Source organism: Populus alba, chromosome 1 (assembly GCF_005239225.2).
Source record: "Populus alba chromosome 1, ASM523922v2, whole genome shotgun sequence".
In the NCBI taxonomy this organism is placed as follows: Eukaryota; Viridiplantae; Streptophyta; class Magnoliopsida; order Malpighiales; family Salicaceae; genus Populus; species Populus alba.
Window position 1 is genome coordinate 2,268,420 of NC_133284.1, and position 14,143 is coordinate 2,282,562.

A 14,143-nucleotide genomic window follows, 5' to 3' on the forward strand; every position below is an offset into this window, starting at 1 on the left:
ATTATTTCCAATAAACAAAGTTTCTAATTTTGATCGTATGTGAAACGGGTTCTTTTCTATGAAAAATCATTCATCTTATTAGATAATAATATAACATTATTATTAAAATTTTAAATTGAGATAATTTTTTAATAAAAATATTTATTTAAAATATATACAACTAGGATGATTTATATTCCCTTTTAGGGGATGGAGAAAATTGTCTTCGAACTATTATGATTGCCTGCCTCGATTGAGCACTCATCGACAAATTGCTCAAATATTTGAGTCCTTCATTTATTAAGAGTCGGTTCACCTAACCCTTGGTTGTTATTTTATAGAATTAAGTCACAATCAATTTCAAGATAAAAAACGAGGGTAGACTTCTATTCATGATTTTCAATAAAAGCCAACGCCTGTTAAGATGTCTTTAAAGTGTTCAGCTAGCTAGTATACCCTATTGTGTGCTTCTTTTTTCACGTTTAGAATTTTTTAATTTTTTAATTTTAAACTGTTTGTTTTCACATTTTGTTTTAATTAGAGAATGCATGCAGTGAAGTTTGAACTCTTCAAAGCTATTTTAGAAATTGATTTGGAGTTTTCTTGTGAGAACTTAAATAATTGGATATTAATTATTTGAGATTGGATCGAAGTTAATATTAGTACTTGGTTATTGTTTTTGAAAAAAAAAAAAAAGAACAAAAAAAAAATATATTTGAATGATAGAGATAAAAACATAAAATAAATTTTTGTATTTTGGAGAGAAACATATGTATATGCATGCTGTCTTTGTCTCTTTATCTTGATACAATAACAAAAAAAAAATTCTTGTCAAAAAGAAAATTTATTTGACACTAAATATCAATTAAAAAATATTAATTAAGATTTTTTAAATCTTAAATTTTCTTTGGCACTAAAATTTTTGTTAATTTTTCTCAAAATGCTCTAATGTGATTATTGAATATGATCATTTAGTATTAAAATATAATCTTATTATTCTTAAAAATAGATAAATGAAATTAATTATGGCTACAAAGCATGACACTTTTATAAAAAATCTAATGACATTGAATTTTAGCCTTCGAATAAAGAGAGAATATTTTTACTGGAATAATTATTTATATTATATTTATAATTTAACATAAGAAAGGATATAAATAAGAGAGAATGAATATTAATTTAAACTACTATTAAAAAAATTTCAAAAAATAAATATTAAAAAAAAGTATCGAAAAAAAAAAGCAAAATTAGAAAGAAAACAAAACAAAATAAAGTTAGGCGCTACTCGACCTTATCCATTTTGAAAGGGCTTGCGCGCATGAGCCCTTATTTTTTTATTTGATAATAGGGTGGATGGCGTCCACCCCATGAATATTTCTTTTTTTAAAAAGTCAGTAGATGATGAATTGTCTGTTTTACCCTAGATTCTGACAATTACTGTCACACCCCCTCAGAAAATTATAATAAAGGCACGACATCGGTTGACGATTTTCGTTGTGTTCCGATGATTTGGTTCTTTGGAGTCGCCACCTAGTATTTGGTCACTAGGAACCCTAACTGGTCTTTCAGAGATTCTAAGGCAAGGGACTGGTTGCGTAAAGGGAAGGTACTAGCACCCCTAATACGCCCTACCTAAGGTAAGCTGCTTGGTGTTTGGTTTGCTCTATAGTCTATGGTGTTGGTGTTTTCTAATCCCGTCAACTCGTAAATCGCAAGGAAAAGAGAATAAAAGAACGAAGAAAAATATCACAATTCTTTAAAAAACTACTTTTCACGACTCGTAAACCGTGAGAAAAAAAAATTAAAATTAAAATTTTGAAATGTTCTCGATCGCAACCAAAGCTTCTTTCAAACATGTGCGTTGATTTATTACTCCCGATAATATTTTGGATGTTCGTCCTTTTAAGGTTTTCTTCATCCAAACATTAGCGGTGAACAATAACCACAACTTCTCCTTCCAAAATAAGATTTTTATAGTTTTTTGGAATATTGGCCAATACCCTTTGGAGTTTTACAAACAGGTTGTAAAATCCACAAATGCAAGAAAATGATTTTGTGTTTAAGAAATCTATGCGAAAACACATTTTTAAAACTTCCAATATTTTTTATATATATAAAAAGAACATTCAAAACGTGCTAGTGTATTGGCCGTATGCATGAAAACAAAACATTTTTTTTATATATAAACTCTTGTTTTTTTTTTACAAAAACAGGTGTTTTTTTTAAATACTGAAATTATATCCTCATAGTATAAAAAAATGCAAATCAATATATACCAAGAACAACAATATATTTTTTTTACTTTTCAGAATTTTTTATATTTTTTTTATATATATTTTTTAAAAAATATATATATACATCCACATGCATAATATAATAATATAACAAATAATATAATATTAATACATTAAATGGGCTGGGCCGGCCCAACTAACTGGGCCGGACTCCAGCCCTAAAAATTGTTGGGCCGGACTCGGCCCAACAACAACCTACTTTGGTCTGGGCCGGACCGGCCCAGACCCATATCATTGGGCCAGACACTGTCTGGCCCAACAAAAAGGAAATGAACGGGGGGAATTATTTCCCCCCATGCCTCCTGCATGCAGAAACGATTCTGCATGCAGGAGGCCAAACTACGCCGGCCTAAGAAAAAAATGCAGGGGGGTCAGGATGGCGTACCTGGCGCGGCGGAGACGATGGCTTGCTGACGGTGCTGCAGTGTCGTGGCTTCACGGACGGCGGCTCTAGGGCGGCGCTGCGGCTGTTTTCCAACAGTTCGTCGTCGTTCAACCGGTTCGTTCCTTCTGTTTCAGCTTCTTGAGTTCCCTCTCAGTTTCAACTATCCCAAGCTTCTCAACTTTTGGGTTTTCGGTGGCTGTTTCTTGAGTTCGATGGTTTCTCTCTCTTTCGGTCTCTCTCTCTCTCACTGTCTCGGTTCTTCTCTTTCTTTTTCCGGTCCTTTCCCTTTTTCCTCCCCCTTTCTCACTCTGCTTCTTCTCTATTTATAGGCAATATCGGGGCATGCATGGGGGAACAAGGCGTGCTGGTCGGTCGGTCGGCAGGCGCCGCTGCCAAGGTGCTTCTCTCGGGTTCGGCGGCGCGGCGGGTGGTCGGCCAGCGGCTTCGGCTTCGGGGGTCCCAAAGTGTGGGGCGTCGGGCCATGGCACGTGAGGAGAGAGGCGGGGACAAAAACCCCGGTTTTCCTCTCCTCTGCTACGCCTGCGAGGGGGAAGAAGAAGAGAAACAGTGCCGTTCAAAACGGCACCGTTTGGTCTTTTTCTTTTTCTTTTTCTTTTTTTTTAAACGCATGAAACGGCGTCGTTTTGGAGAAAACGCGCCGTTTCATTTAAATGTGGCGCCAGAAATGCGCCAGCGTTCACATCAGTCCCCCAATTATTTTTGTTCCTTTCAATTGCGTCCTTGCCAATTTCGGTCTTGTCCGCCAAGTTGGCCGCCTTTTCCACTTTGGTCCTTGGCCTCTAAATTATGCAATTTAGCCCTCAATTGATCAATAAACTTCCAATTTCTTCAATTAGGCCCCTCAATCAACTCCAAACAGCCCCCTATCTTTACGCCTTTTCCAAATTGGTCCCTGGTTTCAGATTTTCACAATTAAACCCCCTAATTGGCCATTAAACTTCAATATTTATGCAATTGGCCAAACTACGCCGGCCTAAGAAAAAAATGCAGGGGGGTCAGGATGGCGTACCTGGCGCGGCGGAGACGATGGCTTGCTGACGGTGCTGCAATGTCGTGGCTTCACGGACGGCGGCTCTAGGGCGGCGCTGCGGCTGTTTTCCAACAGTTCGTCGTCGTTCAACCGGTTCGTTCCTTCTGTTTCAGCTTCTTGAGTTCCCTCTCAGTTTCAACTATCCCAAGCTTCTCAACTTTTGGGTTTTCGGTGGCTGTTTCTTGAGTTCGATGGTTTCTCTCTCTTTCGGTCTCTCTCTCTCTCACTGTCTCGGTTCTTCTCTTTCTTTTTCCGGTCCTTTCCCTTTTTCCTCCCCCTTTCTCACTCTGCTTCTTCTCTATTTATAGGCAATATCGGGGCATGCATGGGGGAACAAGGCGTGCTGGTCGGTCGGTCGGCAGGCGCCGCTGCCAAGGTGCTTCTCTCGGGTTCGGCGGCGCGGCGAGTGGTCGGCCAGCGGCTTCGGCTTCGGGGGCCCCAAAGTGTGGGGCGTCGGGCCATGGCACGTGAGGAGAGAGGCGGGGACAAAAACCCCGGTTTTCCTCTCCTCTGCTACGCCTGCGAGGGGGAAGAAGAAGAGAAACAGTGCCGTTCAAAACGACACCGTTTGGTCTTTTTTTTTTTTTTTTTTTTAAACGCATGAAACGGCGTCGTTTTGGAGAAAACGCGCCGTTTCATTTAAATGTGGCGCCAGAAATGCGCCAGCGTTCACATCAGTCCCCCAATTATTTTTGTTCCTTTCAATTGCGTCCCTGCCAATTTCGGTCTTGTCCGCCAAGTTGGCCGCCTTTTCCACTTTGGTCCTTGGCCTCTAAATTATGCAATTTAGCCCTCAATTGATCAATAAACTTCCAATTTCTTCAATTAGGCCCCTCAATCAACTCCAAACAGCCCCCTATCTTTGCGCCTTTTCCAAATTGGTCCCTGGTTTCGGATTTTCACAATTAAACCCCCTAATTGGCCATTAAACTTCAATATTTATGCAATTAAGCCCCTGATTTGACTTAATAAATTCCTAAAAATCATAATTTGGCCCCAGAACTTTAATTTCTTCAATTTAAAGCCCAAATTGACTTAAAAAATCAATTTTCTTGCAATCAAATCCCCTATAAATCCAATAAAAATCAATTAAACCCATAAACATCCAAATTTGGGCTTCTCTCCTCAAAATTCAAAATTTCCTTCTCAATAGGGTTCTCATCCTTCAAGAATATATTGTCAAAAATCCAATCTTTGTATCTTTATACTCCTTGACCAATTTTCTGACCATTTTCCGAGCGCTTCTGCCTCTTGTCATTTTTTTAACCTTATTTGGCTATTTATTTTATTTTTTTGCGGGGACCCAAAAATGGGTTACAACAGATGCCCCCTCTTTATAGAGCTTACGGAGCGAAGGTTTTGCGCAGTAAGTTTTATAAAGATAGTCCCAACTAAACTCCCGAAAACTGATCTGGTCGAAGCTTGATCGATCTGAAACTCTTTCTTTACAACAATCCTCTTCGGCCATCGGAATCCCATCTGGCAATTCCCTTTAACGAAAATGAAATATGAGGTCCCTTCTGGCGACCCCTTTTTGAAAAATATCGAAACGCGAGATCCCTTCTGGCGATCTCCTTTAATCAAACTTATAATCCCATCTGGGATTCCTATTAACAAACATGAAGTATGAGGTCCCATCCGGCGACCTCCCAAAATAGTGAAACGCGAAACCCCTTCTGGCGATTTCAAACAACCTGGAATCCCATCTGGCGATTCCTTTTAACCAACATTAAGTGTGAGTTCCCATTTGGCGACCTCCACAATAGCGAAACACGAGATCCCTTCTGGCGATCTCAAACAACCTGGAATCCCATCTGGCGATTCCTTTTAACCAACGTGAAGTGTGAGGTCCCATCTGGCGACCTCCACCATAGTGAAACGCGAGATCCCTTCTAGCGATCTCAAGCAACCTGGAATCCCATCTGGCGACTCCTTTTAACCAACGTGAAGTGTGAGGTCCCATCTGGCGACCTCCACAATAGTGAAACACGAGATCCCTTCTGGCGATCTCAAACAACCTGGAATTCCATCTGGCGATTCCTTTTAACCAACGTGAAGTGTGAGGTCCCATCTGGCGACCTCCACAATAGTGAAACACGAGATCCCTTCTGGCGATCTCAAACAACCTGGAATCCCATCTGGCGACTCCTTTTAACCAACGTGAAGTGTGAGGTCCCATCTGGCGACCTCCACAATAGTGAAACACGAGATCCCTTCTGGCGATCTCAAACAACCTGGAATCCCATCTGGCGACTCCTTTTAACCAACGTGAAGTGTGAGGTCCCATCTGGCGACCTCCACAATAGTGAAACACGAGATCCCTTCTGGCGATCTCAAGCAACCTGGAATCCCATCTGGCGATTCCCTTTTATTCAAAGCTGAAATATGAAGTCCCTTCTGGCGATCTTCATCGAAAAACGAAATCCCTTCTTGCGATCTCTTTTAACCAAACAACTTGGAATCCCATCTGACGATTCCGTTTTACCACTTGCTATCGATGTCGTTCTTCCTGCTGGCAGGGTCTGAAAAATATTATCTTCTCTTCTTTCTGTTCTAGACTCAACTCAATGATTCTTTCTTCGTCCATAATCTCGTTGGAATGCACTAAGATCTCCTCCTGTAACGATAAAAAAAAACATACGTGCAATGACTTTATGATTAGATGCAATGCATGCATTCATACCTGGTTTTGAAACATAGGCCCCCCATCCTCTTTTCTAGTTCACGAGACTCCCTCGTAACATGAGCTTGCTTTTGAAGTCGTATGCTGGATTCATCTTTCGTGTTGTCTTTTTATCATATTCTTGGAGAAGAAGTATTTGACTTTCCTCAAGTAATCCTTTTCTCAAGATGTAAGACTTGTTCTTGCCTTTATGTCATGCTTTTGTCAAATGCTTTAGCTTGGTTTTCAAATCTATAGGCTTCCGTAAAACTTTTCATAAAACATCTTGTATTGCCCCCAGTGTGGAGGTGTGATTTTTTTTTTTTTAGGCTTTTATATAGAGAAGAAATTCGTCCAGTCGGTGCTAAACTTTTTAAATGAGTGAGGAGATGCAATGTTGGGATTAATGCAAAAATGATTGTTGTGAGATCAATGCACAAAAGGAAAGAAATCAATGACCAAACTTTGCTTTATTGATTTAAGGAACTACATCAAGCGTAATATCTTTTTACAGAGTCAGAATTCACAGGCCGAGCTAGGTCTTCTCCATCCATTCTAGCTAACTTCAACGCTCCTCCTGAGAATGCCTTTGTTACTACATAAGGACCCTCATAATTTGGTGCCCACTTGCTTTGATCATCTCCTGGTAATGACAATATTTTCTTCAATACTAGATCCCCTTCTTGAAACAAACGCGGTCTAACCTTCTTATCATACGCCTTAGCCATTCGTTTCTGATAAAGTTGGTGATGACATATTGCGGCCATCCTCTTCTCACTGATCAAGTTCAATTGCTCGTATCTCGCTCTGGCCCACTCGGCCTCTTCTATCTCAGAATCTATTAACACTCTTAACGATGGGATTTCCACTTCCAAAGGCATCACTGCTTCCATACCGTACACCAAAGCATATGGGGTAGTCCCTGTTGAGGTTCGAACTGCGGTGCGATATGCATGAAGGGCAAATGGTAACATCTCATGCCAATCCTTATAGGTGACTACCATCTTTTGAACAATCTTTTTGACATTCTTGTTAGCAGCTTCTACCGCCCCATTCATCTTTGGTCTATATGGCGAAGAATTGGAATGCTTGATTTTCCATTTAGTGCAGAGCTCTATTATCATCTTGTCGTTGAAATTCTGGGCATTATCAGTTATAATCTGTTCTAGGGGACCATACCGACATATCAAATCTCTCTCAATAAATTTCTTCACCACTTTTTGTGTCACATGAGCAAATGACCTGGCTTCTACCCATTTTGTGAAGTAGTCAATAGCCACGAGGATAAATCTATGACCATTGCTCGCTTTTGGGTTTACAGGTCCAATCACATAAATTCCCCACATCGCGAAGGGCCATGGAGATGTTAAGTTAAACAGAGGAGCTGGTGGCATATTGACCTTATCACTGTAAATTTGACATTTGTGACATTTTCTGACATAGTCGATACAATCTTTTTCTAGTGTCATCCAAAAATAACCAGCCCTTTGGATTTTCCTTGCCATCATGTGCCCGCTAGCATGGGTTGAGCAAATCCCCTCATGGACCTCTCTTAATGCCTTTCTAGCATCTGCCTCATCCAAACACCTTAACAGGGTACCATCAAATGATCTTTTATATAAAATCTCTCCATCTAAATAGAAGTCTATAGCCAACCTTCTCAAGGTTTTCTTATCCGTGTTAGAAGCTCCCACCGGATATTCCTGATTCTGCACAAGATTTTTGATATCGTAATACCAAGGTTGTCCGTCCATCTCTCCTTCAACTAAACAACAGTGCGCTGGATCATTTCTAATATTAATGTGTATTGGTTGTACCTTGCACTTGAGGTCAATGGTAGTCATAGCAGCTAGTGTGGCCAAAGCATCCGCAAAATGGTTCCCCTCCCTTCCTAGATGGGTGAATCAAATTTCTTCAAATTCCTTTGCTAGCATGGATAGGTATTCCTGGTACGGCCTCAACTTTTCCTCTTTGGTTTGCCATTTGATTAGTACTTAAAAGTGCATGTTTATCAAGGTTTTATATCATCATTTTGCACTTGAAGTATCAATAACTCCTTAACTAAAGCATGTTTTATAATAACAAGTTTGATATTATAAGATACCTTAATTTATGGTAAATGCTCATTTTAAATGCAGGACTATCACATAAATAAAAGGATTGATTGATGAGTTTAAGCATTGAAAGTTAAAGGACAAAGAGATGGCCAAACTTAGAAAAGAGATGTCGGTGCAGTCCAAACCGGAACATTGCTCGGTAATTGGATCATATCTGGAGCTCTAGATTTCGGATTTAGGTCCATTTTATATGGATGGAAAGGTAAAACATAGGCCTACAACTTTCATTTGGACACCAAGATCTAAGAAGGCCGTTTTCAAGTCCAAAATATAGGAACAACGAAGAAGTCCGAAGCTGTCCTGCAGCCCAGACACTATTTAGTGTTCAGCCCATATCTTGAGTTCTAGAAGTCCAAATGACCTCATCTTTTTTTTGTTGGAAAGCTGAGACAATTTCCTAGAACATTCCTGAGGATTCTGGGCAAATTATGATGTTAGCAATGACGTCTTGATCAGACAAGAAGATAAGGATTGTTATCTAGTCAAGATATGGCCACCCACTCATCAATTAGTCAACAAATCAATAGTTCTAAATTTTGGCCTATAAAAGGAGGCACTTACCATGTATTGAGGCATCTTGGTTTCCAGATCAAGATCATGCTCTTGCTTTCTCTCTTTGTATTGCTTATGTTTTGCTTTCATTAATATCAAGTTTATGCACTTCATTTCCTTTCCTTTGTCTAGTTAACTTCTTTCTCATTTATGTTCTTGTCTTGCTCATTTATGTTTCTTTCTTTTATTATGTCTAGCTAAGTTAATTATGTCAAGGTGAAAAGGGTACACTAATGGTGTAAGAACAAGTATAATATAAACTTAACATGGACCTTAACGTTGGATACTAACATGTTTTATATTTGTTATCTTGTTCACTTTAATACTTTGCTTGTTAAATGGTTAATCTAGATTTATGTTGTGTAACACTTGGTACAACAAATACTTGGCACTTTCATAGCCCATACTGTATGGTTTAACCGACACCTGAGCTATGAAAGGAACTTGATTTGTTGTTAACATAAGTTATAATCATGAATGCCTGCCAACATTTACAAGTATTAGCTTTATTCGAATAAGATAATTAATGTAATCATGTTAACAATTTATAATCTGATTGGAACCTCCTTTATGTGTGGTTTCCAATTGAGTAATAAGAGTTTATATTATACTTGTTTGAAGTACCATTAGTGGATCCTCTAACCTTGACATTTGTTTTTATCATTGTTTAATCCTTACGTTAATCTTTTATCTCAAAGTTCTCATTAATTTCTTCATCTTCTGTTATTATTATTATTATCATTGTTATTATTATTATTATTTACATTCTGTTTATATTATATAATATATATCTTTGATCTTTTCATAAAGTCAGTATATAGGCTGGAAACCTGTGACCCGATCTTTAGATCATTCTCAGGTATAACAACGCCACGTACTGAGTATTATTATTGTTGTTGTTGTTGTTGTTGTTGTCTTGTTATTTATAATTTATACAATTAACCTCTCTGTGGTTCGACCCCCGGTCTTGCCGGGTTATTTATTACTTCGACACTCCTGCACTTGGGAAGAGACATCAAGCTTTTGGTCGTGTCAAGTTTTTGGCGCCGTTGCCGGGGAGGTAAATTCTTGTATAAATTATAATATTTAATTTATTTTCTCTTTTCACTTTTCATTTTATCTATTTTTTGTTTCCTTTGTTTTGTTTTGTTTCTTTTTCTTCTATTTTCTTTTCTTGCTTTTATTCTCTTCTTACACGTGCATGAGAGTTTGGTCACGTACATTAAGTGGTAGACTTTGTAGGGTATCCTCATCATTTTCAGAAAATATGGCCGAAGAAGATAATCAATCACTTCATAATGAGAATAATGAGAATAACCGTATGAGAACACTTAGAGACCACATGAATCCCACAAGAACAAGTGCACCCTCATGCATAGTTTTCCCTCCTGATGCATCTCATTTTAATTTTAAGCCAGGCATTATTCAACTTTTACCATCTTTTCATGGCTTAGACTTAGAAAATCCATACTTGCATTTAAGGGAATTTGAGGAGGTCTGTAATACCTATAATGACTCAAATTGTAGCATGAACACCATTCGATTAAAGCTTTTTCCTTTTTCATTAAAAGATAAAGCTAAAACATGGCTACAAAATTTGAGACCAGGATCCATTCGTGCTTGGGATGATATGCAACAACAATTTTTAAAGAAGTTTTTTCCCATCTCATAGAACAAACTCTTTCAAAAGACAAATCATCACTTTCACTCAAAAGCCAGGAGAAACATTTTACCAATGTTGGGATAGGTATCGAGATTTGCTTAATACTTGCCCACATCATGGTTTTGAAACATGGAGATTGGTTTCACATTTTTATGAAGGTTTAACACCTAGAGATAGGCAAATGGTTGAATTGATGTGCAATGGAACCTTTGAAGATAAAGACCCTAATGAAGCAATGGAGTACCTAGACTTGCTAGCCGAAAATGCTCAAAATTGGACACCACAGGTACTTATGAGGCACCAGGTAAAACTCAACCTCATACATCTAGTGGGGGTATGCACAACCTTAGGGAAGATCATGACCTCCAAGCCAAGTTTGCATCTTTAGCTAGAAAAGTCGAGGCACTAGAATTAAAAAAGAGTGGTCAATTAAAATCTGTTCAAGACATTGTGTGTCAAATCTGTGAAACAAATGAGCATGCAACCAATGATTGTCCAACTTTGCCTTCTTTCAAGGAATGCCTCCATGAACAAGCCCATGCTTTAAACAGTTTCCAAAGACCCAACCATAACCCATACTCACAAACATATAACCCTGGTTGGAGAAATCACCCAAATTTTAGTTGGAAGAGTGATAGCAACAATGCACAAACTTCACATCCACCGTTTCAAGCACACCATAATTTCCAAAATTCTCATGGATATGCACCTCCTTATGCTCCACCTCCTAGAAGAAATTTTGAGGAAACATTGCATGCATTCATTGAAAAGCAGGAGACAATCAACACTCAACTTGCTCAAAGCATGACTGATTTTAAAGATGCTCTTGCAAAATTAACATCTGCTCTCAGTTTCCAAGAGAAAGGTAAGTTTCCTTCTCAACCACAGCAAAATCCAAAGGGGCAATACCATGCAAATGCAAGTAGTTCTGGAAGCCAACACATGGATCAAGTCAAATCAGTCATCACTCTTCGTAGTGGTAAGGTTATTGAAAAACCCATTCTTGAACCTTGTGAGAAAGATGATGAGTCTATCTCTGAGGGTAAGGAAGGGGTTGAACCTGAACATTGCAAAGAGAAGGTTGATTCCCCGCCAGCACTTCCATTTCCTCATGCCATGACCAAACAAAGGAAAGTCAATCACAACTCTGAAATCTTTGAAATTTTCAAACAGGTAAGGATCAACATACCTTTGTTGGATGCTATTAAACAGGTACCTTCCTATGCTAAATTTTTGAAAGATCTATGCACTGTGAAGAGAAAACTGAATGTGAAAAAGAAAGCCTTTTTAGCCGAACAAGTAAGTGCCATTCTTCAGAATAATAATGCTTTGAAATATAAAGACCCTGGTTGTCCTACAATTTCTTGCTTTATTGGAGAACATAAAATTGAAAGAGCCTTACTTGATCTTGGAGCTAGTGTGAATTTACTTCCATATTCAGTTTTTCAAAGTCTCAATCTAGGTGAGTTAAAACCAACTTCTGTAACTCTTTTACTTGCCGATAGATCTGTAAAAGTGCCTAGAGGAATAATTGAAGATGTGTTAGTACAAGTCGATAAATTCATTTATCCTGTGGATTTTATTGTCTTGGACACGCAACCTGTTGAAGCATGTAATTCATTTCCTATTATTTTAGGACGTCCATTTCTTGCAACTTCTAATGCATTGATTAATTGTAGGAATGGACTCATAAAGTTATCCTTTGGAAACATGACATTGGAGATGAATATTTTCAACATTTGCAAGCAGCCTGGAGATGATAATGATTTACAAGAAGTAGATCATATTGAAGAATTAGTTCATGATCAACTTGAATCTACTTTGAGTAAAATTGAGTTGGATGAATATGAAGATTTGCAAATGATTTATTCTCAGGAAGAAATCACGGATGAAAAAGGCACCAAAAATATTAATGCCGATCTTTTGTCAAGAGTGACGGCAGATTTGACATCTGACATCACACCAATTGATGATTACTTTCCTGAAGAATCCTTACTTTCTCATAGTTCAATGCCTTGGTTTGCTAAACATATTAATTTTCCTGTAACAGGAGATTTGCCAGCTCACTGGAGTACTGAAGACAAAGGAAAGTTTTTGAACGAAGTGAAGAACTTTTATTGGGATGACCCTAACTTATTCAAATATTGTCCTGATCAAAAATTTCAAAGATGCATTCCTGACAATGAGGTAAGTAGTGTCATTAAACTTTGTCATTCTGAAGCATGTGGGAGTCAATTCTCATCAAGAAAGACGACTGCAAAAATCTTACAATGTGGATTTTATTGGCCCACCATGTTCAAAGACGCATATGTGTTCTGCAAAACTTGTGAAAATTGTCAAAAGTCAGGATTCATTTCAAAACATAAGGAATCTTTAGATAATCTTTTATTGACTTTTGAGGCATATCCTGGTGAAGATGTGCATGGTGCATTTCATGACTTATGACTCCATTTTCATAAAGAACATGCTCAACTTAGTCTTGGGAATCTGACTAAAAAAGACCCTGTTTGCCAGTTTTTAAGAAAACTGGATGGGAAGCCTATCCCCGACCCATAGAGGGCGTTTAAGCCGTTCTTGGACGTAAAACCAAGGGAAGATGTGAGCCACAATCACAACTACCTGTACATACATGCTTTGTCAAAATAAATAAATAAAGAGAGAGAGAGTGTGAGACTACAGCTGGCCTACATATAGGTGGTATGATTGCATTTTCACTTTTTCATCTATAAATTCTTCTCTTCCTTCCCTTCATTTCTACTCATCCCATACATTCATCAAATATAGAAGTGTGTAGAAATGGCAGGTTCCTCAAGTCATCACATAAAAAATATTTGTGTTTTCGGTGGATCCAGTCCTGGGAAAGAAAAAGAGTTTTTAGAATCAGCAAATCATCTTGGTCGGGTACTAGCTGAGAGAAAGATTCATTTAGTGTATGGGGGAGGTAGCCTTGGGTTAATGGGAGGTGTGTCAATGGCTGCATTTTTAGGAGGCAGTCAAGTTTTGGGGGTTGTCCCCAAAGCTTTAGCAACTGGGGACATCATTGGAAAAACAATTGGAGAGGAACTACAGGTCCCAACAATGTCTGACCGACTGAATACCATGTTTAACCATGCTGATGCCTTCATTGCCTTACCAGGTGGTCTGGGCACATTAGAAGAGATCTTTCATATTTCATCTTGGGCCCAACTGCACATTCACCATAAACCTATAGGTTTGTTAAATGTTAATGGTTTTTATGATAAGTTGCTGTCTTTCCTTGATCAAGCTGTGGAACAGGAATTTCTAACATCTTCGGCACGACGAATCATAATCTCTGCTGCTACTGCTGAACAATTGATTGACCAACTACAATCTTTCATCCCTGTCATTGATCCCTGCATGAGTCGTCTAGATTGGTCAACTAAGGAAAGCCGTAAAAAGCTTAGATTAGATTTGAGCCT